This window comes from Leuciscus leuciscus, assembly GCF_965113295.1.
Source record: "Leuciscus leuciscus genome assembly, chromosome: 19".
Lineage (NCBI taxonomy): Eukaryota > Metazoa > Chordata > Actinopteri > Cypriniformes > Leuciscidae > Leuciscus > Leuciscus leuciscus.
In genome coordinates, this window is record NC_138743.1 from 4,717,679 (window position 1) to 4,737,217 (window position 19,539).

At 36.8% G+C, this 19,539-nt stretch overlaps 1 protein-coding gene across 1 annotated transcript in view; it reads left to right on the forward strand.

Moving 5' to 3' along the window:
- Window positions 1–19,539, forward strand: part of extl3 (exostosin-like glycosyltransferase 3) — a 32,985-nt gene that overhangs the window by 1,649 nt on the left and 11,797 nt on the right. The gene's annotated exons all lie outside the window — the stretch shown is intronic.

Below are 19,539 nucleotides of genomic sequence, written 5' to 3' on the forward strand. Positions count from 1 at the left end.
ATCCGTCACTGTCCAGCGGTGTGGGTATGTAGGGGTCTGGCAGCTGTTACTAGGGTCTTATTTTACTAGTGTTAAATCTGTGATCCGGCATAAGGCTGGGAAAGGGCCTGCTGGGTTTGTTTGCGCTGCTCTGGATGGATAACGCTGGCGGGATTTGATCCTATGTGGATCAGGTGCTTCTGAATGTGGCAAATGCCATGTGGGGTTTTTTTTTAAGCTTGATTTGTTTTACGACAATAAAGTCGGGTTGTTAAAGGTGATTACTCTCCCTCATGTCGTTCCAAACCCGAAGACTTTTGTTCATCTTCAGAACACAAATGAAGATCTTTTTGATGAAATCTGAGAGATTTCTGTCCCTCCATTGACAGCTACGCAACTACCATTGTGACGCTTCAAGAAGTTTATAAAGAGATAGTAAAACTAATCCATATTAATTTGACCGATTTAGTCCAAATTTGCTGAAGAGAATCGATAGCTTTATATGACGAACAGATTGAATTTAAACTTTTATTCACATATAAACATTGATCAGTGAACATGAAAAGAAGCTCAACTGAACCTGCTTGATGCGCAAGAGCAAACCTAATTGGTTCTTGCTGAAGCTCAAACGTGATGCGTAACACGAGAATGAACCTCATTGGTTCTTGCTGAAGCTCAAACGTGATGCGTAACACGAGAATGAACCTCATTGGTTCTTGCTGAAGCTCAAACGTGATGCGTAACACGAGAATGAACCTCATTGGTTCTCGCACGTCAAGCGAACATGCTTGAGCTTCCGTTTACCAGATCTGACGTGTGAGTTGATGTATGTTTATATGTGAGTAAAAGGCTAAATTCAATCTGTTCATCATATAAAGCGATCGCATCTCTTCAGAAAATTTGGACTAAACCTTTCAATTCATATGGATTAGCTTTACGATCTCTTTTTATGATCTTCTTGAAGTGTCAAAGTGGTAGTTGCGTAGCTGTCAATGGAGGGACAGAAAACTCTCAGATTTCATCAAAAAGATCTTCATTTGCGTGAACAAAAGTCTTGCTGGTTTGGAACGACATGAGGGTGAGTATTTAATGACAGAATTTACATTTTTGGGTGAACTAACCCTTTTAACTAAATAAAGCTGTGTTTCCCTCATCATAATCACCCTGATGTGGGGTAAAACTGCTGATAGATGGGCATTTATTAGAGTCTCATGACTAGTTGCACAGATCTATTCTGAGTCCTACACCAAAGAGAAGTTGACAGAGCTGTTTTTGTGCTGGAAAATTGGATCTTATTCTGCGTCTGAGAAACTTGCTCTAATTGAGAACAAAGCGGACACTTGTCTGTCCGTTTTCTAATATGACTTCCATCAGTCTGATGTACTTAATTTACTCTGATCTGCTCTTCTCTGTATTTGCGTCTGATTCTGAGTCTTTATTTTGGTGTGTATATAGTTCACACAAAAGCAGGAGCTCATAAATATCACGCCACATTTCCTCAGCACACACTTCTGGATGAGATATTTCCACAGAGTGAAGCTGAGAGTTTGTTAGCCATATTCTTTCTGACATCTCCGAGTACGACAAGCTCCAGGTCGTTTGAAACGCTTTCATTAGGAGTTATTATATGCCATATGCCAGGAAGGTACGGCAAGATTTTCCATCTGTCTTTCTTGCTGTCTTCCTTGGCTCTTGTTGTTATCCGTTGCAGGTTCTGGCCTAATTAAGATGACCGTACTTTCACCTTACTTTGCTCAGAAAAGTGGACCTGATACATTAGGCAGACGCTGAAGTGCTTCTTAAGGTTTCCGAATCATTCTGTCCTGGAGGCACATCAGTCCTGACTTATATAATATATAATTTATACTGTTTGACATTAGTGTTATAGGTTGTTGGCCAGAGCATTGCTATTCGTTTGCCCTAAATGAAAAGTGAGTGTGTTTTAGTAATTTTGCTATTTAGATTTTGGCCCATTAAATCAAAAGAGTCACCATCCCTAAATAAATAATATTCTCACTTGAGTTCTTTAGTGTACATCTATGGGGTTGCTTTATCCACCAGGCATACAAATATCCTAATTCAATGTCTGTTCCCTTCTAATAGTATTAGCACGGCTTTGTTCAACAAACTTCCTGATGGATCGTTTTTTTAGAGACTGTAATGATTCATTTCCACAGTTATTAACATTGTAAAAAAGTTTGGTAAAACTTTTTTTTTACAGTGTCCTTGTTACATGTGCTTACCATAGTAATAACAGTAAATCATGCATAATTACATGCAACTAACCCTCAACCAAATCATAATCCTACCCTAACCCTATAGTAAGTACATGTTGTTAATTAATATTACTCAGTACTTAAATACATAATTACATTGAAACAATGACACCTTAAAATAAAGTGTAACCAAAAGTTTTTGTTGAAATTTTTTCAAACTTTAAAGTACAATAGTATAGTACAACAGCGGAGAGAGTGAATGTGACGTCTTCCTCTTTTGACCACTGTAATCAATCTCACTATATATTTTTTTCCTCTTTTGGAAAGTTATGGTAATGTTATTGTGGATTTTTGTCTTTTTGCTATTGGAGCAAATAGGAATGCAAAAATTATATTTATAGTAGTCCATTATATTTCCATTCACCACTATGTGAAAAGGGTCCATTTAAGATATCGATCATGTCGATCAAACAATGCAGGATGGGCTAATCCCAAAAGATTAGTTTAATGCGATGTGTGAGCAATAGTAATAAAGGATCATTTTGTTTAATTTTAATAGACTTGCTTAATAGTAGTGTTGCTTTAAATTGGGTTTCAGTGGTTTATAAAAAGTCAAAATTTCCTTGTTTTATTGTATAGTTTAATCTCTTTTTTGTTGTCTGTGTGCCAAATAGGCTTGCTTTGGTAGTCAGTGTTACAGCTGTGCAGCAGGAGTCAGATTTCACTTATTATGAGATGAGATGAGAGTAAGTAGAGATGACTGACAGGACAATGGCAGAGGATATGATGCACAACAGATTGTTGAGCGTCATTGACAAATATCTTGTTAAATGTTTCCCTGATGGCCACAAATGATCAGAATCTGAATCCTGTTTATATTCTGGAAAACTGAAAGTTCTCACAGTGACATCCCTAGTGCCAAACATAGAAGCCTCCCAAACAACAGAGAAGCGTCACTGGGTCTGATTCCAGTGGCATGTCTTCATGGAATTGGTTATTAAAGGTGTCAGATGGTGCTGAATCATTAAACCTCTTCTTTTTTTCCCCACTTTTTCTTCTATATATTAACTTTCTTGGAAATGGAAAAGAGAAAAGCCACAGAGCGTGCAGTCACGTTAAATTAAAGTGCTAATTATAGAAAGCACAGCTCCGTATCTGCGGCTGCAGTCCGGCTCCAGGCTAATGGATGTGTAAATGAAAAGCGTTACATCTCTCTATAGCAGCCCAGCTCGGCCATAATGGAATCATTCAGGGTGGGTATCGGTACCACAGCGTCAGGTGATCACTGCTTTTCTGCCTCATAAACGTCAGAGGGATATGAGCTGGAAAAGGCTGTCAGAGCCACACACACACATTGTGCTTTCACCCCTGGGTGATATCAGGCTTCCTTTCTGTCTCCTTTCATAAGAGTATGTCAGAAGAATGAAAGTACATCGAATTCTCACAGTTTAGAGACAGCTTAATGTCTGGTTTATTTTGGGTGAATATAGTGACATTTGATAAGTCGGGCATCACTGTTATTTTAAATTTTTTGTCGATTTTTTTATTTTTTTTTGCTGGATTCCGTTTTAATGGTTAAATTAGATTTTAGTAATCAAAAAGTATGTCTAATCAGTTGAAATCATGAAAAAATCCGGATCTATGATTTTATACAGATTTATTATCAAAAACTGAAGGCATAAAACAGTTTAAAAAAAAAAATACTTTCTTTTAAAATGTAATCAAATTAACAATTCCTTTTATTTTTTGGCAAACAAAGTGCGGCACAGCAGGTTACTGTTAAATTTAAAACATGTAGGCAAAATTATGTGAAAATAAAGTTTTAATAATATTAATAATTAAATTAAATAGATTTCTGTCACAATTTCTTCAAGTTCAACCAAACTTATTGTGGTGGGTTTTTATGAAAACCTTTGTATTGTTCTGTGTGTATATGATATGAAGATAGACAGCAAACCTAATTGATTCAATATATGTAGTATATTCATGATATTTCAATATATACGTGGCCAAAATCGTCAAATCACACCTCAACAATCCACAATTTGAGGTGTGATTTTACTTTACTAAGTAAAGTAGCCTATATATTGAAATAGGCAAACTGAATATTGTAGAGATTTAAAGGTGGACTCTTTTGCCCATAAGTAACTTCCTGATCACTATTAATAACCACTCAGAACACCTTAGCAACCCCATAGTATCTTGAAAACTGAAAACTTTAGCAATGCCTTGGCAACCACTTCTATAACGTCTAGTTTTAATAAAGATGTTTACATTTGCAATCTTGATGATATTGTTCCATTTTTTCTTTAAAAATACATTTTGCTGTGTGCCTTGCACCAGTTGCCTCAGCATTTTTCTTCCCAGATGTCAGATGTTATGCAAGACAAGATAACACTTGACAAGCTCCCATAAACAGCATGAATATTATTGAGCATATTCAGAATATTATCAGGCATATAAAGATGCTCCAATACTGCTTGTTGGTTCACACATTGTGGTGATATTTTCTCCACATGCCTGTACTCCATATCTTTATCAGTTTATTTATACTTAATATCTCTCTCCTGAGAAAAGGATTGAGATGAGTCCTCTTGTGACTTCTCTTGAGGCTGCCTGTAGGCTATGTGAATTGGCTGTCAGCTTTCAGAGCTTCTCCTGAATAATATTAGACTACAGCTTCATTCTCTTCAGTGACTGAGCCCTGAAAGATGAGCTGGAACAGGTATAAACACCTGGTTTACTTTAGAGAGCTGAGGTTACGTTAGTTGCAAACCAGTTTGAATGATATCGAAGGATATTTTTTAGGATTAGTGTATTTTAAATCCTAATATGTTGAAAATAGCATGTGGATGGATGGGATCCACCTTATTGTTCACGTAAGAGTGAACACGGCCATTTGTAAATTTAATGTTTCTGGCTTCCAGTTATTTTTAGCTGTACAAAAAAGCTTGTTATGCTGCTTAATATTGCTAACTGCTATTTCTTACCCTATTATTTTAATGTAGTGTCTTAATTATAAACATGCTGGTTTGTCACGCAAAGAGTTTTACCATTTACTGCACTTTGGCATTCTTCTCGTTATTTCCCTATAGCGATTAAATGAACCGGAAATCTCGCACATTCACAGAAAAATTGTTTACTTGCGCGTTGAAAAATAAGATGGACACTATTTCTGGTCTCAGGCTGTGTCCGAAATCACCCTCATTCACTTAAATGGGGCACGATTTGATGGGACAGCATTTGTATTGGTGTCCGAAACCAAAGTGGACATTATCGAGTGCACTCATTCAATCCCGTAATTCACCGCAACGGCTAGAGAATACCCATAATGCACTGTGAGTGTCGTGCTGAATGATTTCCCACGTCTGACCAGAAGATGGTGCCCGCATTTTCCAAATCGTTGGTCCAATGTGGGTACAGCGTAATATCAAACATAATTCCTTTTTAATTGATTATTAAATTGTTTAATTAAGGTTTAGACATGTTAGTTTCCATGACAGAGTTCAAGATAAATCTTTTCATTACTACTGGAGCTTCCAGTTTTTCAAATGATCATTAAACAGCGAGCACAAACTACGTCTGAATTCGCTCACTCGTTTCAAGTGGACTGTATTAGTGGAGTAATGTAGGAAATAGTGAATGAGGGTATAGGGGGCGAGTCTAGACACAGCTTGAGGCTGTAGCCACGTTTCCATTACCCTTCCAATTGCGCAAAGTGAAATTGCGATTTGAAAATACGCCTAATAAAAACTCTTAAAAAGTTAATAAAAAGTTCTTACACTCGCATGAGGTGGTTTTTCAGGCAGTTCGAAAAGAAATATTTCGCAGTATAAACAGTTTTTGCACATTTCCAGGTCACCTGACGTAGATGACAGGGTGTGTTTGGACAGAATACGAGACAGAGTTCTTTATTAAAGTCATAATAGACAGAAAAATTACAGGAATACTGGATTCTAAACATCAAATAAATGCCACAATCAAGACCTCGAAGCAGAAATGAGGGAGAAACACCCAGAAACACCTCATATGTGCCGCTCACAAGTATAATAAGGGTCTTTCCTTACCATTCATGCTTGGGAAACACACATACATCTCCTTCCATTAATAATAATGGCCAGTGCTGAGATATACATAAACCAACCAACGTCCATTGCTATTATTTTTGGAATGACTTATCGCGAGAGGAAAAAATTAAGTTTTAGTCGCATCAGTTAATGGAAACGCTGTCATTTCGCAATAGTTTTTTGTCGACATTTAGAAAAAATCGCAAGAGTTTTGCGCAAATCTGTAATGGAAACGTGCCTAGTGTTTGCCTTCTGGGCTAATATTACCCACAATTACTTGAGCTACAGTGGAGATATTTTTTCATACTTCAGTAGAAAATGGCGATGACTGAGGTGAAGCTGGCACATTTAAGCTAAAATTGATTGATCGTGAAATTAAAAGGGACCTATAATGTAGTATAAAGTGACCCCAAAATGTGTAGTTTCAGCTCAAAATACCCCACAGATCATTTATTATACAATGCCCAAAAATGTCTGTGTATCTTTGTGTGTTTGTATCTTTAAATGCAAATGAGCTGCTGCTCTCCGCCCCCCTTTACAGAAGAGGGCGGAGCCTCTGATACTGCGGGAACAACAAAACAGGAGAAACCGCACTGGACCGTTTTGCATTCCACTACTCTGCTTTTCCATTACTTACTATGTACACAAGCGCTAGGCAGACCTTGCATGTTTTATTTTCTCACATTCGGGGCCATTTACACATTCATGCATTTTTAAAGGATTTTAGTCTTCCTTTAACTTGAGCGAGACACCGTCAAAACTGTGACAGTGAGACACGAGCGCAACGGTCACGTCCGTCTAGCACGTTTACATAGAAAAGCAATAGAAAAGTAGCACAGTGGATCGGAAAAACACATTCTGTGTTCATTGATACAGCCAACAACAGAACATTTAGATTGTTTATCACGTATCTGAGACGTTCTTGTGTTTCCAAGAGCTGCTCTAGCGAGGATCTAAGCTAACGGCAGATTTCTGTCACCAGTCGTGAACCAGCCTGTTACATTGTCTTAATGTATAGAAAATGCCAATGACTCATTTTGAGAGACTGTTTATGATTTATGGGGAATATAAAAAAAAAAGGAGTGGGTGGAATTTTCCCATTATAGGGTGGTTGTGTAACACACTGTCGACACACATTCATGTCTAATCAATATAAAAGTGAATTTTGCATAATAGGTCCCCTTTGAAATTCATCTTCTTAAAATTCAAGTTCTTAATCTACATTCCTGTCTAATTATGCATGTAATTCCAAAGTGGTATCAAGATTGTGGGAAGTATGTCCCAATACTGTTGTGCTGTCTTGCTATTAACTCGCATTCCCTGCAAAGTACATAGCTTTAGCGCACAGCAGAAGTATGCAAAGCATGCAGGCAGTCTTTCAGTGTAGAAAAAGCCTCACCTTGCTTCATGTAAGACTGTGAGGATGTCCACAAAGAAGTGCAGGAGAGAATGAAAAAAGTATATTTAAAAGTGCAAGATTTCAGACAGTGTAACTCTCGCTTGTTTTGTGTTGCTAATTTATGCACAGTAGATAATTGTCTACGGAAGACGTTATCATCGATCTAATGGGGCGTTTGCTGCTTTGTTTGTGGTAAACAGCTTTGGAGCTGTGGCCTCTTTTGATAATGAACCTATTTTTAGGACCATTAAGCCTTTTTAACATTGTGCCATTATTTTCATAACGACATAAGTACATTTTACTCCAAATTCTTATTAGCATAATGCAACCAGATGATTAACTTTAAGGCATATTTATAACTTTTAGTCATGTCCTTTAATATAAATATAAATAGATATCCTTAATATTTATGCATTTTATATACAGTACAGGCCAAAAGTTTGGACACATTACTATTTTTAATGTTTTTGAAAGAAGTTTCTTCTGCTCATCAAGCCTGCATTTATTTGATCGAAATTACAGATTTTTTTTTTTTTATATTGTCATATATTATTACAATTTAAAATAATTGGTTTTCAATTTATTATACTTTAAATTATCATTTATTTATGTGATGCAAAGCTGAATTTTCAGGATCATTACTCCAGTCTATCACATGATCCTTTAGAAATCATTCTAATATTCTGATTTATTATGAGTGTTGGAAACAGTTCTGCTGCTTAATATATTTGATGAATAAAAGGTTAAAAAGTATTCAAAATAAAAAAATATTTTCTAATAATATAAATCTTCTTTACTATCACTTTTTATCAATTTAACACATCCTTGCTGAAGTATTGATTTATTTAAAAAATAAATAAATAACAAAAAATACTGACCCCAAATTACTGACCAGTGTATATTGTTGTTACAAAATATTTCTATTTTTAAAACATTTGCTGCTTTTTTTTCCTTTTTATTCATCAAAGTATCCTAAAAAAGTATCACAGGTTATGAAAAAATATTAAGCAGCAGAACTGTTTCCAACTTTGATAATGAATCATCATATTAGAATGATTTCTAAAGGATCATGTGATAGACTGGAGTAATGATCCTGAAAATTCAGCTTTGCATCACAGAAATAAATGATAATTTAAAGTATAATAAATTGAAAACCAATTATTTTAAATTGTAATAATATATCACAATATTACATTTTTTTCTGTATTTTTGATCAAATAAATGCAGGCTTGATGAGCAGAAGAAACTTCTTTCAAAAACATTAAAAATAGTAATGTTTCCAAACTTTAGGCCTGTACTGTATATACATATATTTGCAAAAGTGTAATGGTAACGGCGTTCTTAGACTAAAAATAAAATATCATTGTTAGAAGCCAGACTTTGTCTCGTCTCGAATGATGACTCGATTTCATTACAGGAATGTTATTTCGTCAGGCTGAAATACAGGTGGCCTTTTGGGATTGTGTGTAGCCCGAAGGAAGACATTGGGCGTATGCCACCAAATCAGGGTGAAACGGATAGAAATTAGAGTTGAATTTCTTGCTAACACTGACATGACAAACACGATGCAGATGCGCCTAAAGCCCACTGTAGGAGGTCTCGCAGTGGGACCTGTTAGCGCATGCTAGACAAAGAAAACTATCCATGCATGGTCATCTGGCAAGATTTCTGAGGCATCCAGTCTGAGCAAGAAATAGATTTAAAGTGGAACCAATCGACAGAGAATATCTCAAAGGCAATTATACTGTGTGCGCTTCTCTGTGTGCTATTTAAAGCCCAATGTGTGGCTGGTGAGCCAAAACTTTTGTCTATCCCTGCCTAGTGTCTAGGATGTTTTACTAATGTTGAATTCAGCGCAGAATGTTCTAATAGATCAAGCATAAGTTAATTAAACACAGCTGTTTTATTTTCCACTGCAATATTTTAGGAGCTTGACTTTTCCGTGGAAGAGCAGATAAGATGTGTCAACCAGGTGTTTCTAGGTCAGAGGACTTCAATACTGAGTTTATTTTTCCCTCCCGGCCAATACAACGTTAGCAGCGCAGCTTTCCTTTTTATTGATGACAGGAGAAGAAGATTGGTGAGGTTTTTCACCAATAATAAAATAACATTTAGAGCTTATTATTGGCCTACTTTCAACTTTTTAGATCGAAAAAGTACGGGAGTGAAAAGCAAGGGAATGCTTTAAAGGAACCGTATGTAAGATTGTGGCCAAAACTGGAACTGCAGTCACTTTCAAATTACTGTAGAGCGGTGTATCCCCTCCCCCTCCCCCCTGACTCGAGGTGGCCAGTTAGACTGCAGGATCCAGCAGGAAAATTAGCAACGTTGGCGTCTGTCTTCAAATTCTTCTCCGTTTTCAGCCGTCTCCATCTTTCAAAGGCATCTCCTATACAAATCCTTGTTTTATTTCGGACTTTGTCACGACGTATTTCGGATTCATAATGAGGTCTTTTAGGTTTCGTAACGTTAGACATTTTTTTATCCGACACGTTTGTAGCTGCAGCTGTGGTAACTAGAGCAGAGCTGGCAACCCGGATGCCGAAACACTACTGACTTCGTGATTGGTAGATAGGTGGAGGGTGGAGCTTCAGGCCAAAACACAACATGACAACATCAACATCAGTTGAGGGCTGCAACTTCACTTTTAAATGACAATATTCTGGCCGGACTACTGTTGTTAGTGATATAAGTATTTGAAATGAACATGATTTCTTAATGTCTAGTGACATATCAGGGCCATTTTATGATTAATTGAAATACATTTCTTACATACGGTTCCTTTAAAACAGGGTTTCTCAAACTCGGTCCTGAAGGGTCCCTGTCCTGCACAGTTTAGCTCCAACCCTGATCAAACACACCTAGCTGTGAGTTTCTAGTGATCCTGAAGACATTGATTAGCTTGCTCAGGTGTGTGCTCAGGACAGTGGCCCTCCAGGACCGAGTTTGAGAAACCCTGCTTTAAAAAGTCGCTTTGGAGCCTCACGGTATTCTTTAACTTAATGTATTGTATATTTTTGCATTTTTGCTCTGTCTTAATTTCATATTGGCATCATGCAGAAGAATGCATCTAAGATAATTCAATGAGACAGGCTGTATTATCTCAGTGGTCTATATTGTTTCAGCAGTGCATTAGGAAATGAGTGACTCATTGATGGAGTTTTGAAGATCATCTGGGAGAAAGTACTGCCAAATCTTTCCTGCCCGGAGAAAATGTCCCAAAGTGCAGCTCAACATCTGTCTGATTTTTTTTAAACTGCTTTATGTAGAACATCGATCCAGCTAAAAGCTCGCCCTAGTTAAATTGTGTGCGCCGAATTCTTCTTTGCTGAGCTGAGTTATTTTATACAGTCTGGAATTTAATTTTGCCTTGGTGTGAAATCTGAGAAAGTAAGAGTGTAATGCAATATGTTACTTAGGCTTCTTTACACAGCAGAGTTAAAGGAACACGCCGACTTTTTTGGACTTTCACCGTATCCCCCAGAGTTAGATAAGTCCAAACATACCCTTTTCATCTCCATGAGTGCCCTAACTCTGTCTGACGCACCCACCGCTAGCCTAGCTTAGCACAAAGACTGGAGGTAAATGGCTCCAGCTAGCATACTGCTCCCAATAAGTGACAAAATAACGCCAACATTTTACTATTTACATGTTGTGATTTGTATAGTCACAGCGTGTACGAATAACAAGGTCACATGAGACACAGCCATCTTCTAACCGTATACATACTGGGAACTATATTCTCAGAAGGCAAAGCACTGCTACTTGGGCGGAAACAGTATGTATACGGTTAGATGATGGCTGTCTCTCATGTGACCTTGTTATTTGTACACGCGGTGACTATACAAATCACAACATGTAAATAGTAAAATGTTGGCGTTATTTTGTCACTTATTGGGAGCAGTATGCTAGCTGGAGCCATTTACCTCCAGTCTTTGTGCTAAGCTAGGCTAGCGGTGGGTGCGTCAGACAGAGTTACGGCACGCACGGAGATGAGAAGGTTATGTATGGACTTATCTAACTCTGGGAGATAAGGTGAATAAGCTAAAGTCCCAAAAAGTTGGCGTGTTCCTTTAAGGCTGCTCTGTGCCTGCTCAAAAATTCTGTGTAAAGACATAATGCTGCATAAAAGCCAGACCAAAGTATGCCTGCTCTGACCCACCTCAGCCCCTAGTGTCAAAGTATACTGTTGAAATTGCTAAGTGCATTTATACCACCTCTGAGCAGCATTTAAACAGTCTGTGTAAAGACACCTAAATGAAGCGCTTCTATGCCACCTTTGCAGTGTAAAACTGCCATTAGATGTCAAGGAGAGCAACAACTCTGACAGAACATTTGATAAAGATTCATTGAGACGTAGGGAAACATTAACTTTGCGTTTTTAAAGCCATTTCAGGTTCATGGCAAATGCGCAGATAGCACTATACATTTTATAACAGTGTAAAACTCACCATTAAAGTGCTTGGCTGTCGCCAGGACACTAATATCCATTTGCTAACGTGTGATTTTTGGTATGTAGTTTAATATTTAATAGTGATAGGGTTTTTTCAAATCACTAACCTTAACATTAGAAATAATAATATTGATGTTTGCCTTATTGAACATCCCTTTTGGCGTCTGCTTTTGCTGATGCAACATTCATTTCAGCGGGAAAGGAAGTGGAAAAAGAGAAAGAGAGAAGGAAAGGGAAGTTCTCCAGTGGTATGTTGGTGGAGACTGATATTAAAGTACAGAACGTTTCCTTTTTTTTTGTATTTACACTGGTGCTTCTTGGACTATTGCCTTCAAAGCAAATTTCGCTCAGAGAAAATTGGTTACTCTGTTGTCGGGAAATGTCAGTGCTGCATAAAATATGCTCGCACCGATAATAAGGGATCCATAATTTCCTGCTTTCATCCGTATTTGCTGCTTCTCAGCCGTGGCCAGACGAAAAAAAAAAAAAATCCTTCCATTTACAAAACTGGTCAAATATTGGCTTGTGGTAAATTTGCTTTGCCTTCGCAACCCTGAGGCAGTGTGAGGATTAGATGGAGAGTTTTTATTCCTGAGAAACTTTCTGGAGCTGATCACAGGTCAGTGTGAAGACGTTCTTCAGAACATCTCCAGTTTCATGTTAATGGCCGGGCGATTCGCAGAGAGAGAGCTCAGGCATGCTGGGTCTTGCGTACCCACATAGGGGAAACTATTCTGCTTTAAAAGGCCCATATTCTACATTTTAGTGTTGTCACGATACTGGAAATTCTAACTTTGATCTGATACCTTGAAAATATCAATACCATTTTCGATAGGGAAAAACTTTTTCCACATTTTCCACTTTTTTTTCCACAGGGAAAAACCTTTTTAACATTATCCCATATTTTTTTTCATCCGTTGAAAATCTATTTCTGTTTTATCAATAGGGTAATTTCATTGCAATATCTTACACACAGCACAAGGAAGCTTGATTTCAAACTTTAAATTGAACTCACTAAAAAGACAAGTAAACATACTGTAATAAAACGAGAACAAGTAGTAGCACAAATAAATACAATAGAATTCAGATACAAAATAAATAAACAGTGCTTTAAGTTTTTTTAGGCATGTCTAACAGTAGTATTCAGGTAAGAAATACTACAGAAAATAATAAAGTAATCAAAATAAAATAAAACTGGTTCGTTTTCATTGTAAAAAAATGTATAAATACAGATTAATTCTTACAATTAAAGGTGAACTATGCAGGTTTTTTACCTTAACTGAACAGCTTCAGAGTCATTGGAATGGTTATATTACTTTTTTCGGGTTGAATGGTAGTAGTCTCTCACCCCCCTATCGCCTGTGAGCGGAAAAACCACCCTTGCTACTTTGATCTGGCGGGCCACCGGCCGCAGTATCAGGAAGTATCGCGATGTAACGAATTGCTTGCTTTACGGCAAAAAAATCTGCTAAAATTCTGTCATCATTGCGCTCCCTCACGCTGTTCGAACCCGAATGAAGAAGACGTTTTAAAGAATGTCCCATCTGCTTTGATGTCGTTGATCTACTAGCCTCTGGTATCTGAGAGTCGCCAACGAGTTTTTCGACAGTGTTGTCAAATATCTATTCTGAAGCTGTAGGGGGAGCTCTAGAGAGAAACCTGCGAGAACACAGCGAAGGAATTCCCGAAACTGCATAGCCCTGCTCTAAAGTTACAAAAGTTATTCAGTTAGTGATTTTTCTCTTTTTCTTTTGTTCTTTGATTAACACAGCAGCAGGTTTATTAGGCTGCTGTCACTTTAAGACCTGATGCACAGATCCAATATACTAGTGATGCACCGATCATGATTTTTCATGGCCAATTCTATTTTTTTTTATTGGACGATTCTCATAACGGTTGCCAATATTCTTTTATTCTTTAAGCAAATGTATGTGTTGTTTATCTGCTCTATACCGGGCAAACTAGCCTTAAACAAAAAATACCTATAGCCATTGAAAATGGAGGCAACCACTGCATTTTAATCACAAACAAATTTGCTACACACATGTAGCATGAGCAGTTGTTTTTGATTTAAATTAGATTTGTATAATTTCAAGATTTAAAACAAAAACATAATGGTCTGACTTTAGAGTTGTGAAATTATGCTACACAAGACACGCCTGCACAAAACAAAAACAACAGACGGATTGAATGAAAATGAAAATTCACTCTCTGACAGTAGGTGGCGCTAATGAAGCAGTGGTTTCTTTGGATGCAAAGCAGAGCTGTGCTCATAAACACTCATTTATATGACGGTAAGAGGAAAAGAAAATGCTTCCCTTCAGAGATTCATTAAAATAAATTCCATCCCTAATTCAATATTTATATTTGTCTTCCTATATTTCGAGCATTGCGAACCGTGAGCTTGCTGCCTGGCACAGTGTTTGCTCTGCTGCTCTTTGTTTGCTCTCTTCTTTGCGTCCGTCTTTGGCGTGTCCCGTCTCTGGCCTGTGTTAACGTCCTGTTTACAGACTTCGTAACATTTCCACATAAATGACATTTTGGGAAATGATTGCAATGCAGTTTGTGTGCAAGTCCGGAATAGAGATCAGCCAAAATAAAACTAAAACACGACTACATTTTGTGGCTTTCCCCCTGGAAGTCCATATAACATTAGTCAAAGTTTCTTCCACCAAAAGCAGTCGTTTACTTTTAGATGCTTTTCTCTCTGACACTTTAATTAAACAGATTTTTATTTTTATTGTTTATTTTGGAATAGCTAAATAAAGTTAAACATCTGTATTGCTACTAATGCATATACATGCATAGTTTGGGGTCAGTAAGATTTTTGTTTTTGAAAAGTCTCACCAAGGCTGCATTTATTAGATCGAAATAGCCAAAACATTAATATTGTGAAATATGATTTCAATTTAAAATAACTCTTTTCTATTTATTCTTGTGATGGCCAAGACTTCAGAAAACATTTAGACGTAATGCCTCCTTTCTAAATAAAGTATTAATTTCTTTAAAACTTTTGAACAGTGCACATATTAAGGTAACTTCTGATGTTTATATATCTATAAATATTTATTGCTTTGAGTTGCATTATTTGCACACATGATATTTGTAAATAAAATACTTGTATCTCAGGAATTCTTTAGGATAATGTTTAACGTGATGCTAATGAAAATATCCTCTGTAATCGAGCGGACTGAATCTGAACTCTCAAGAGAGGTGAAAGTAATGGAACATTAACCCTGTCCTGCCTATTGCATAACATAAGCACAGAGTTTAGCCTTTATGTTCTGGAGGTTATATGCTCTTTTGACAATCATATGCTATTAGTCTGGTGTACAACCACAAATAACAGCCCATACAGCAGTGGAAGGATGCGAAATAATGGAGCTTTACAAGGAAAGGTCACAGTGAATGATTATCCACTTCAGGTCTTCAGAGGGTAAGTGTTTTATCAGCCCCAATTTGTCCCTTCGCGTCTTTCTCTCATCACTTTAACGTTTCTCTGGAGATCTAGAGTAATTAATCTTGGAGGAGAGCAGGGTGCTCTTTCTTCTCACAAGGTCTCGTAATCTTTAAGTAGCAATAGAGATCAGACTTGTGCTGAATCCCAATTTGTATAGTACTACAAATGTTAAAAGTGCATGAAAAAAATATTATGTAAAAAAAAAAAAAAAAAAGAGAAAAGGGAATATCTTTTTTATTTTATTTAATTTTTTTATGTAGAATAGAAAACGCCAGCCAATGGCCGACATATACATATTAACCATACTGTTTTCAATGTAACATGCTTTGATGGGCACTAATGTGTAATTTTTTTATGGATAATAGCCTATACAAATTCCAATGCAGCCTTGCTCTGCTTCTCTGATGTAACATTAGCTCCTTAATGCCACTTTAGTTTGTAATATGGAGACTGTCATGTCATTGTATTGTCCTAGTATAGGCTTATCTTAATGTACACTATAGATTTTTGTTTTGATTTCTGAGATTTGTATGATCCGTACAGTATATGAGCCAGGCAGTGGTGTGATTGTGCATCTCTTCCCTTCTGCAGGATCAGTGGCCATGTCAAAATCTGTTCCATTAACGGGAAAATCATCCCGCATGTCCTCTCATCCAGAGATAATGAAGCTCTCTGAAATCTTGCATGGCTTTTACTGATGGCTACATGGGCAAATCTAGCAGAGAGACAGTCACTTGAGGCGATTCACATGTTTTTTTTTTCTGTACGCATGCCTTATGGCGTGTTTGCTCTGTGAGTTTGCTTTAGAACAGCTGCTAATGCTTGAAGCTAGCTGTCAGCATACCAGATAATGTGTTCAGTGAATAGGACAAGCCTGTGAGGTCATTCTGAGCGCTGCCAGTTGGTTTCGAATCTAACAAATGGGTGCGAACTGTTTTTTTGTGGCACCCTGCGCAAAAACATCTCCTGCCAAATCCATAATGTAATCGCTAATTAGAACCGCGATTTGGCCAGAGAATCTCTTAGGCCAGAAACAAATATTAGGCATAAATACTTGACCAGCACATTGCAAGCGTATTGTCCTCGAGTATATATTTCACATGCATACTTGAATTATAAAGTGGCAGACTATTCAAGAGGTGATACAGAGAACTCTGGTGGTTAATTTGGGAATGCGTATTAGTAGGGGTGTCACAATATAATGCAATATAAAAATGCAACAATATGTATTGTGTATAGTTCACCCAAAATAAAAATTACTGTGTGAGAAATGTGTTTTTTTAAAGTTTACAGAGTTTCAGTGTTAGTACTACATTAACCTGCTATATATAATGTTGAATATAATGTATAATAATGCAATGGGGGAATATTTGTGGGTCCTGATAATGCCAAATGTCTTATATTAGCACTAAAAAGTAGGGCTGGGCAAAAAAATCGATTTTTCGATTAATCGTTTTTTAAAATGTGGTCGATTCAAAATCGATTCTCAAACGCCAAGAATCGATTTTTTTCCATCTTTATGTATTAGTTTTCCTCCACTGTTCATAGGCTTGCAAACTCAATTTTATAGCTAATGCTGTGAGATTTTATGGTAGTTTTATCTAAATCATAAAATAACCTCAATTAGTGCTGCACGTTTAATCATATCGCAATCGCTATGACAAGCCTATACGCAATTAGGCTATATGACCAAAATGCTGCCAAAATGCTGTCGTGACTGTGACAGAAAAACTTGCGATGATATCGTGCGTGCGCACAAGACAGCACAGAATAGAATTATCTTTCGCGCTTGAACGAAGAACACACACAATTATGCCAAAATGTATTTTTGTCGAGTATCTTTATAACATAAGAGCAGTCTTATGACGAACGTGAAGAGTTGTGCCTCGTGAGAGAATGAGTCCGCGTGTGAGTTCCGCGTCTCTGTCAACAGCGGCTGGTCTTAAAGGGACAGTACACTGTAGCCACTAATTATCTCTGTCATTTAAGTTAATCAAAGAACAAAGAGAACAGAGAAAAACACTCACTGCTCTTGAATAAAGAACTTTTGTAACTTTGATTAGTCAATATATAATTTATAATTAATGCAACACAGACTGTTTGATAATTTTATTCAATTTCTGTATGGCCTAGCTGTTAGACAGGAAGGGCACATATTATATTATATGCAACGTTTTTATATGTGGGTTTATGTGAGGATTGTTAACCTGTTTGATCAAGACATGCGACTGTTCTGACTTGTCCAATTTTCAGCATCAATTTTTCATCTTGCATCAAAATCCTGTCTATTCATTGTATGCATTTGAAATATAGAGTTAGGTTCTGTTTTAATGTACCCAAGTGTACCTAAAATAAAAAGAGTTTAATATACAGGTTTGTAGCTCTTAATTTCTTTTTATTAATTAAACACTTGAAAACTTGTTCACTTTTTTTTCTTTTCTTTTTCTTTTTTTAATAAATATATTTGTATTTAATATTCATTGAGTGAGTCGAATCGAAATTAATTTAGAATCGAAATTGGAAAAATCGAATCGAGAATCGAAATCGAAAATCGAATCGAGAATCGAAATCGAATCGAATTAGAGCTTGCGAATCGAAATCGAATCGAATTGTAACATCTGAATCGATACCCAGCCCTACTAAAAAGTGGTCTACATTATTTTAAATGTATCTAATCAGTGAAAGAGTGCAAGCATGTTTGTCTAAAATAATTCTGTATTTTCCAAGCGGCAACATTCTGATCTGAAAAATGAAGCCTACCCGGAAGTGCGAAAAACTGCAATACATCGAAAATCCGCTAGGGGAAGGTCCCAAAAGGGAGCAAATGTCCATAGCCCCCATGTTAAAATGTCCGTTTTCACAGCATAAATTCATGTTTTTACAGGTTGGTCCCATGGACTTTTATTGTATTTTTCGATAGGTTCCGAGTGCCTGACAACCATGAGGGCTGTGAATTTTATATAATTTAGATATAAAATGTATGACAATAAGGGCGTGGTTAACTTTGATTGACAGCTTGATTGACAGCTGACAAGGCAGCGCCACGGAGAATGACAACATAAGAAGCGCCATTTTTTAATACAGTTGACATATAATACTACTGTTTCTGTATCATGAAATGTAGTTTTAAGAGTTTTTCAGGCGAGAATGTAGTTGTTTAAAGCTCAAATCTGTGGTTTATTTAAAGGTATAGCGGAGGATGTTTTACTTCCTGGTGGGTAGTCTAAACTATTGGTCCTCCTAATTGTCAATCATTCTGGTGAATCAATCAAACTTTTCAAAAAGTGGAGAGGGCGGGTCTTATCTAAAATTTGGAAAGATCCTCCGCTATACCTTTAAAGATTTATGAAAATTGTATCCAGTTGATCCAGCGATGACCGGGCGCTCGGCGTTCACGTACCCCGCCTGGAGCAGCCTTTCCTCGGCTAGTCGTTCTGAGGTTTGCCGCCAATGCCGCAGACTCTGGCGTCTCTGTAGTGGTTAAAGATGAGATATAATTTGTCTTGTGTATATCTAATGGCCGATTTTTGGTCTCGTGAATCTATAATTTTTTCCCTGGGCAATCGTTTTGGCTGAGGGGAAGTTTCATAACTTTATAAGCTATTTAACTTTACCGATGTATGGTTAGACTAGAGCGCTGACTTTGTATGTTTGACTAAATTGTTTGCTTTATTTGTATAGCTTCTTATACCTTTTACTTATACTTTTATAATGGCTAATATTGATAAAACTGAAATTTAACAAAAAGAGACTGGGTTGAGTTTTGTCATTTTAATACAACGAAGATGATCTGTAATGTTGTTTACTGCAACATCTGTTGTTTAGTACAAATGCACATATTGCCTGGACCATAAAATGTTTAATATTTTTATATTATATTTAAAATGAAAAGAGGCAGGTTTGTGTTTTATATTTTGTTTTTTCATAAATAGGCAAACGTTATGTGCAGTTGAATATAATCAATA